We start from the raw sequence: 8,339 nt of genomic DNA, 5'->3' as shown, positions 1-8,339 counted from the left end.
ATTTTCATGTAACACTTTCCCCTAACTTTTCAAACTGACATTTTTATTTTTTGTGTCCCATTGAAACTGCATCTAAAACCATTATTACAAAGCAAGTGAGTGATATGTTCAAGATCCAACGATAGAAAAACTAACATTGGTGCTGTACATGCAGCAAATTTTTGTGCTTCGAACACATTGTTTCAATGTGTGGAAGATGATACAGTAACGTAGAAGAAACAGAACGAACGCTGCTTATATGTGATATCTTAAGAAAATCAACCACGCACGACAATTAAAATTAAGAAAATAAAAGTGTACTAATTACTACTCTTATTTTTGACAATGTTTGCATTACGATTGAAAATTACAAAAGTTTTCAGTGCTTTAAGAAAATAATGCTGTCATGGAAAAATGAAACATTGGAACAAAACGCTTTTTTTTCAAATAAAAAATTTCATTTTGGGTTAGCGAAACCCCACCACACAAGTAATGTTAAATGATCCGACTATAATAACGAAAACTTAAAAGATAAAAGCAGATTTTTGGTTGATTGCATAAAAAACTATATCTATTGTTATTTGGAATTATTGGAAACAACTCTAGAGTTCATGTTTGGAAGGCTGTTTTCATAACTGTTACAAATGTAAATAAAACACAACGTAACCAGTTTTTTTTATTGTTAGTATTATTTCCAACCCGTTTGAGAGTCTTTGTTCTGTGATCAGGTAACAGTTCTGCTGTTAAACACAGGTGCATTTCACAGGTGCAGTTTGCCTGGGAGACCGAAAATGTCGTAGTACCTATAGTCCTGTGCAACTTTGATGGATACTTTTCTTGACTGCACTGCATTTAAGCTTGACGTTTTTCACTGTTAGCAAATTATATCAGAGATTTAAAGGGTCTGCCACTTGACGGTGGAATAAAGACTCAGAAAACCGCTAAAAATAGAAAAAAACTGAAAATTTAGTCGGTAGTTACCATGCGTTTTTATATTTCTTAATACTAATGCGTGATTTTTGGACTGTCAGTATTATGAATGAATGAGAAAGGGCTATAGTTGATTTTGAGAATTCAGTCTTCTACGGGAGATTGCTTTAGAAACCATACGAAATGGAAAGGGTTAAGATGAGAACCCCAGAGCAAGCTTTTCCTAGGGAAAGGATAAGATTCGGTAGAGAAGGTGCCCTGATATGAACGGAAAGGAGAATACTCCGTTAAACGTGGGAGGGTGGCTATATCCTTCATCCTACTTCCTGGCCAGGTACGTCGACATGGGTAGAGTTTCATTAGGATGTTAAGTGTGTAGATATGAAGATATGAGGTTTATGGGGTGTATTTCAATATTCGCGGCAGAGTCTGGGGGTTGGAAGTTCGAGACGAAACAAGACGGTAGTTGGTGTCAAATGTAGTAAATCCAAAGGTGTTCAATGTGCGACAGGCGAAAGCGAAATCACTACTTTGTTCCAGTATTAGAGAGGTGTTGGGGATGTGGGTGGATACAGGAGGCTATAGGGGGTGCTTTGTACCGAGGATGTAGAGGGAATCGTAGAATTCTAGGGGAGCGAAATGCAATGAGCATTCAAAGGAGAAATGTACTGGCAGACTAAGACTGTCTGCCGGAAGGGGACTCGAAACTGGGACCTTTCTTGTCAAGGGCAAGTGCTCTACCGGCTAAGCTACAACCAGCGACACAGGTGAAGTGCCGCATTATGTCTATGTATTCTGATTAGATTACCCGATATTGTCTTCGAGCAGCCACCCCACTTTTCCGATAGCGGGGCTTCATGATTTATTTACAAGCGTCACAGGCAGTGCCCATTCCTTTTAGTGGAAGGGGATGAAATATTACTCCTGTAAATCACACGAAGCTATACCTGACATCCATTAATTTCGATATCTCCCCTAAAGCCCTGAAAGTATTGACTATTCATTTACATGCATCAGTAGCAGTACAATGGCAGAGTGAGGGAAGAGGAAAATCCAAAATAAGAAAACAGCTCTATCGATAACGCATAGAGTGTGTAGTTCGAAATTTATTTGCATAGAGATCCGCTGTCGCTTATCTAGTGTTGCGCCGCTCGCGTCTAGAATGCCTCAAACGAAATTTGTGTTGTTATATTGTTCTCGTGATATCAGGGTGAAAGGAACTGAACTGGAGAACCCGAAGTTAGGATCGTCGCAACCAGACAAGTTTCCTGACTGCCGTACGATACGTCCACTTCACCGGCTTCCTACTGTGCATGCACACCAGTGTTTCACCTCAAAGGTGAAGCACGTATGATGTTGTAAAAACACAACTCCGCATCTTATTTATCTAGAATCATAGCAATACACATCAAGAAAGCAAAAATATTTGCAAACTTCTCCATTGCTGCTGTCTGACTCTTTACAAGGTTCATTTCTTTTTCTTGCCTTCGTCACATTCCTCCCCCCCTCCCCCCTGGCACCACCATAAAAAAAGAAAAATAACATTTATGACCATTACCGCCCGTCAAGTAGTGAAGCAAATGATTACTTCTTTTTCCGGTAACTCTTCTTTCTCCTTTCGACTCTGAATCTCTGACTTGATATTTGATTCTCACCTCTCTATTATCCGAATGTGAGTCACCTTTCTTATTCTTTTCCGTACATACGTTCACTAGCTAAAACATTCGTCACCTGTCAAAAAGCACAGACTGGAGCACCATATGACCTTCAATCACTAAATTTAAGTTCTGTGTATGTGCCATTTAGTTGTATGGAATCAGTGCAGTATGATGGTCCTTGTAGAGATGTTATAGAATGGCAGAAAGGAGCTATCGTGTTTTGACATGTTCGTGAACACACCGTGAATGAAACCGCCCCATTCACTGGTGCATACTTGCGGACTATCCAACGTGTCTGTAAGGAATGGTGTAAATCTCGCTGTCATGTAACACTGCGTAAGAACAGTGCTTGTAAAAATATCCATCACACCTTGCCAAAGGCGATCGGTTTAAAACTGGACAGTCGACGATATAAAATCAGTTCGTAGTAAAAATATTTCTGTTACTGATAATTCAGATATATGTATAGTATTTAACAATAATTTTCTGAGCATTGCTGGTCAATTAAATGAAAATTTAGTTTCTACAGGGAATCTCTTGGCAAATACCTTTCCGAGATGGATGTCTGAAATACTCCTCTGTGATACAGGCAAGGGGGAGATTAATTCAATAATCAAATCACTGAAGACTAAGGACTCTCATGGATATGATGGAGTGCCTAGCAAAATATTTAAGTACTGTGCTGCACATGTTGGCCCTGTATTCAGCCATATTTGCAATTTTTCCTTTAGGAATGGTCAGTTTCCCGAATGGTCAAAGAACTCAGTAGTAAATCCGCTTTATAAAAAGGGTGAAAGGGATAATGTAGACAATTTTAGACCTATTTCTAGGCCAACAGTGTTTGCTAAAGTTATTGAAAAGGCTGTGTATGTAAGGATAATGGATCATTTTAAATCACATAATTTGCTATCAAATGTACAGTTCGACTTTAGAAGTCTTTTAACAACTGAAAATGCTTTTCTCTGTGAGGTACTGGATGTGTTAGACAAAAAGGTGTCGAACGCTAGGCACATTTTTTGATTTGACTAAGGCGTTTGATTGTGTTGATCACAAAATATTGCTCCAGAAGTTGGACCATTACAGAATACTACGGTGAGTAGCTCACAATTGGTTCACCTCTTACTTTAATAACAGACAGCAAAAGGTCATTATTCACAGTGTTCAGAATGGCCGTGATGTGGCGTCTGAGTGGGGTACGGTCAAGTGGTGGGGGGGGGGGGGGGGGGTGCCCCAGGGATCCTGATGCTTATTTATATAAATGATATGCTCTCTAGTATTACAGGTAACTCTAAAATATTTCTGTTTGCTGATGGCACTAGCTTGGTAGTAAAGGATGTTGCGTACAACATTGGCTCAGTTTCAAATAGTACAGTTCATGATATAAGTTCATGGCTTCTAGTAAATAAACTAACACTTAATCACAGTAAGACTCAGTTTTACAGTTTATAACGCACAATTCAACAAAACCTGACGTTTTAATTTCACAGAATGGGCGTATGATTAGTGAAACTGAACAGTTCAAATTTATAGGTGTCCAGATAGATAGTAAACTGTCGTGGAAAGCCCAAGTTCAGTATCTTGTTCAAATACTTAATGCTACCATTTTTAATATTCGGACGGGATATGAAGTAAGTGATTGCTCGACACGAAATTTAGTTCACTTTGCTTATTTTCATTAGCTTGTGTCGTATGGTATTATATTTTGGGATAACTCTTCTCATTCAAAAAGGATATTTTTGGCTCAGAAACGGGCAGTTAGGGCAATAAGTGATGTAAGTTCACGAACCTCTTGTCGACACTGTTCATGAGTCTGGGTATTTTGACACTGGCATCTCAATATATTTATTCCTTACTGTCATTTCTTGTTAACAATATTACCTTATTCCCGAGAATAGACAGCTTTCACTGAGTCAATACTCGGCAGAAACCAAACCTGCATTTGGATCGGACTTCTTTAACTCTTGTGCAGAAAGGTGTGCAGTATAATGCTGCATCCATTTTCAATGAGGTACCACTAGAATTCAAAAATCTTAGCAATAATCCGCGCGCTTTCAAATATAAACTAAAGAATTTCCTCACGGGTCACTCCTTCTATTCTGTCGAGGAGTTCCTTGAAAAATTAAGCTGTTTATTGTCGTAGTGTTGATTGCGTTTACTTAAACTTATGGCTTGACTTTTTTCGGGTTCATTAACATTTTATTTTTATCTGTTACTACATTTATGTTTTAATTTCTTACGTAGTGACACGTTCCATGACCTTGGAGATTTGTTCCTCAATTTAGTCCTACGGAACTTCACGTGTAAATAAATAAATATGAAAACTAAATGCTGTAAGTGAATACAATCCCATGTCAACCAATTACCGTGCAGTTTTGTGAGGGGCTGCACGCAGTGGACATTTGGAGGAGGGTACTTCGACATTGCTCACAACAGCAGATGAAACTGTAGATCTTAAATGGCAAAAACTGACATACTGGCTTCGGAGAATAGCCGCAATCAGTTATTGTACAACAAATTTTGTTGTCCATCTAGGTTACATTAATTTTTTAAAGTGACCGGTTTTGTTTCCCCTTGAACTATCCTCATATCTAGAATGAGATTTTCACTCCGCAGCGGAGTGTGCGCTGATATGAAACTTCCTGGCAGATAAAAACTGTCTGCCCGACCGAGACTCGAACTCGGGACCTTTGCCTTTCGCGGGCAAGTGCTCTACCACTGAGCTACCGAAGCACGACTCACGGCCGCTACTCACAGCTTTACTTCTGCCAGTACCTCGTCTCCTACCTTCCAAACTTTACAGAAGTGGTAGAGCACTTGCCCGCGAAAGGCAAAGGTCCCGAGTTCGAGTCTCGGTCGGGCACACAGTTTTAATCTGCCAGGAAGTTTCATATCAGCGCACACTCCGCTGCAGAGTGAAAATCTCATTCTGGAAACATCCCCCAGGCTGTGGCTAAGCCATGTCTCCGCAATATCCTTTCTTTCAGGAGTGCTAGTTCTGCAAGGTTCGCAGGAGAGCTTCTGTAAAGTTTGGAAGGTAGGAGACGAGGTACTGCCAGAAGTAAAGCTGTGAGTACCGCGCGTGAGTCGTGCTTCGGTAGCTCAGTGGTAGAGCACTTGCCCGCGAAAGGCAAAGGTCCCGAGTTCGAGTCTCGGTCGGGCACAGAGTTTTAATCTGCCAGGAAGTTTCATATCCTCATATCTGATTGTACTGCTTTTAAGAGCAACCCGTCCAACTAATCAGCACAATCAATCGGCCGGTGAGTCGCAACTATTACTTTTTTTCCATGTGAAGCACGTTGTGGAATGCAGCATCCACCTAATGACTCGTTCAACCCACAATACGAGAAGGTGTACTTCAGGCTGGATGTGGTTTCGTGATGTTTTGGCGGTGTTCGTCGTACCATGACTTGGGCTCACACATTCTGGTTACAATGAACGTGAACCAGAATGTTTATTTGAACCTCTCTCTCACATTTACATGATGTGTAAACTTTTCACACACCTGTCTTCCAAGATGACAATAGCCGCGTTCACAGGCATTCACAGCAGAACTCTACGCGTGTGTTTCGCTTAAGTCTCTGGCATCATATCACATTTCGACTATCCCGCTAAATTAGCCAGTTTTAATGCCAAAGAAAACGTATTGGACTGCCTAGAACAAGAGGAGAACCACAGCAATCAGCATCACCGCGGTTTAATAGTTCTTACTTACCAGGTTGGCCGCACTAACTGCAGTCAGTCGTCAATCACCCTCCTCTATATTCTTCGGACCACAAATCCTTCTCCAGCTAGTGCCATGGTACTGGTATGCTCTCTGATCCCGTCAATCCATCTCAGCCGTGGTCTTCCTCTTGGTCTGGTCTGTTGCCTCTGAAGTCCTCTTCCACAGCCTGCCTGGCGATCTGGCCTTCTCAACGCATTACGTACACGTACCCCTTCAGTCTCTTCGCTATAACTACTCCACAATATCCAGCAATTTGTACAATTTCTGCAGTCTCCAGTCGTATTCCCCTCCCTTCACTGGTCCAAAAACATGTCTTAGAACAGCAGTCTCAAATTCCAGGAGTTTTCTATCTTTTGGATCAAAGTCCAGGTCTCTGCTCCGTATAGGACCACGAGTTGTTAGTCCTGTAGATCCTAAGCTTCATGAATTTCGACAGAACCCGCACTCTAACAGGCTTACAAGTGCACACATTCACCTGTTTCCTGCTCGAAACCTTGCCCTTAGTTCCTGGTCCAACTCATTCCTTTCATGGGGAACGGGAACGCCTCAGACACGGCCAACCGATTCGGCTCATATTTAGAAGGTGTACAACCTAGAATGAAAGATACATGATATTTCGGCTCAACACCTCCACCCCACCCCCTCACCACCACCACCACCCTCGTCTTTTAGAAAACCACACTAAAGTTCATTACGTGCAATCGACTCAGAACTGACGGGATCGATAGATGAAATATCGTATATCGTGTCCGAGAACGCATACCTTCCTAGAAACCAAAGAAAAGTTTTTTCGTTGCTGCTTATGTACCCATGAAGTAAAAGCTGTTCAAGGGAAGCAACACTGGATAAGCGACCGAGGCCTTTGGGTGGGAAACAAGAAGCCTGTGTTCGACTCGCAAGTGCAAAAAATGGTTCAAATGGCTCTGAGCACTATGGGACTTAACATCTGAGGTCATCAGTCCCCTAGAACTTAGAACTGCTTAAACCTAACCAACCTAAGGACATCACACACATCCATGCCTGAGGCAGGATTCGAACCTGTGACTGTTGCGGTCACGCGGTTCCAGATTAAAGCGCCTAGAACCGCTCGGCCACACCGGCTGGCTCCCAAGTGCATGCTTTGTTTTTTCATATGTATCTTATTCATTTTCGAAATTGATAGGACTAGGAGGATTAATGGGGTAAGTAAATCAATGAAGAATAATGAGAAGGTAATACCAGTCAAACGACTTGAATGAGTAAAGAATTAAAATGTTTAATCCTGGTCGCTATATAATGGCTCTTCCACTCAATATGTCCTCCATTTCTTTCTAACATCTAGATGGATGGTTCGTATCATATAAACATTGGAAGCAAATATACCCTCAGCACCACGCACATCTAATGAAGTCTTCGGGGAATCACATCGCTCCTTTCGAAGATTTTTCTGAAAACAGTCATGGTTTACATTTAAGGTTATTTATTTTACGGGAATTAATTTTGATGCATACCACGAATACTATAACATTGCCGGAAAAGTCGGTGTTCAACGAAAGTTGATCATCAATTATGCTGGGAATCGTTATTGCGTCCCTGCGGTTATGACATTTTCGTTGGGTTCCCAGAGGCAGACTGCAATTTTAAATTCCGGAAATAAATTTTTTAACTTGGCGGTAAAAACAAACATAACATGGTTGGCACACAGCTGTGCAGCTTGGTGGTAGTTGTTTTACAGTGCGAAGATTTTACATTCCACATCTAAAGATCAGTAATTGTTCATTGGAATCTAATTTCCGACGACTAGCATCCGCTGGATATGGCTTCCAGCTGAAAAAACTTGCTTCTATTCCTCGCCCAACTAACAGCATTTTCAAGACCAGAGTAGCAAGCGACCAATGTTTTTATCCAGTTTGCTTATGTTTCTTCATGAAACATAACGTGGCTGATACCCTCGAAGCACTCTGTCTGCAGGCCACAAGGACCCATCGGGACCATCCGACTGCCGTGTCATCCTCAGATGAGGATGCGGATAGGAGAGGTGTGTGGTCAGCACACCGCTCTCCCGGTCT

General features: G+C 41.5%; 1 non-coding gene across 1 annotated transcript; it reads right to left on the bottom strand.

Annotated features, from left to right (window-relative positions):
- Nucleotides 1-5,224: 5,224 nt before the first annotated feature.
- Nucleotides 5,225-5,298, bottom strand: Trnas-cga. The gene has a single exon. It is a non-coding gene; the product is annotated as a tRNA-Ser (tRNA).
- Nucleotides 5,299-8,339: the final 3,041 nt, after the last annotated feature.

The sequence above is a fragment of the Schistocerca piceifrons genome, chromosome 1 (genome assembly GCF_021461385.2).
Source record: "Schistocerca piceifrons isolate TAMUIC-IGC-003096 chromosome 1, iqSchPice1.1, whole genome shotgun sequence".
Classification (NCBI taxonomy): domain Eukaryota; kingdom Metazoa; phylum Arthropoda; class Insecta; order Orthoptera; family Acrididae; genus Schistocerca; species Schistocerca piceifrons.
The sequence above is the reverse complement of the archived record's forward strand: the minus strand, read 5'-3'. Positions and strand labels throughout refer to the sequence as shown.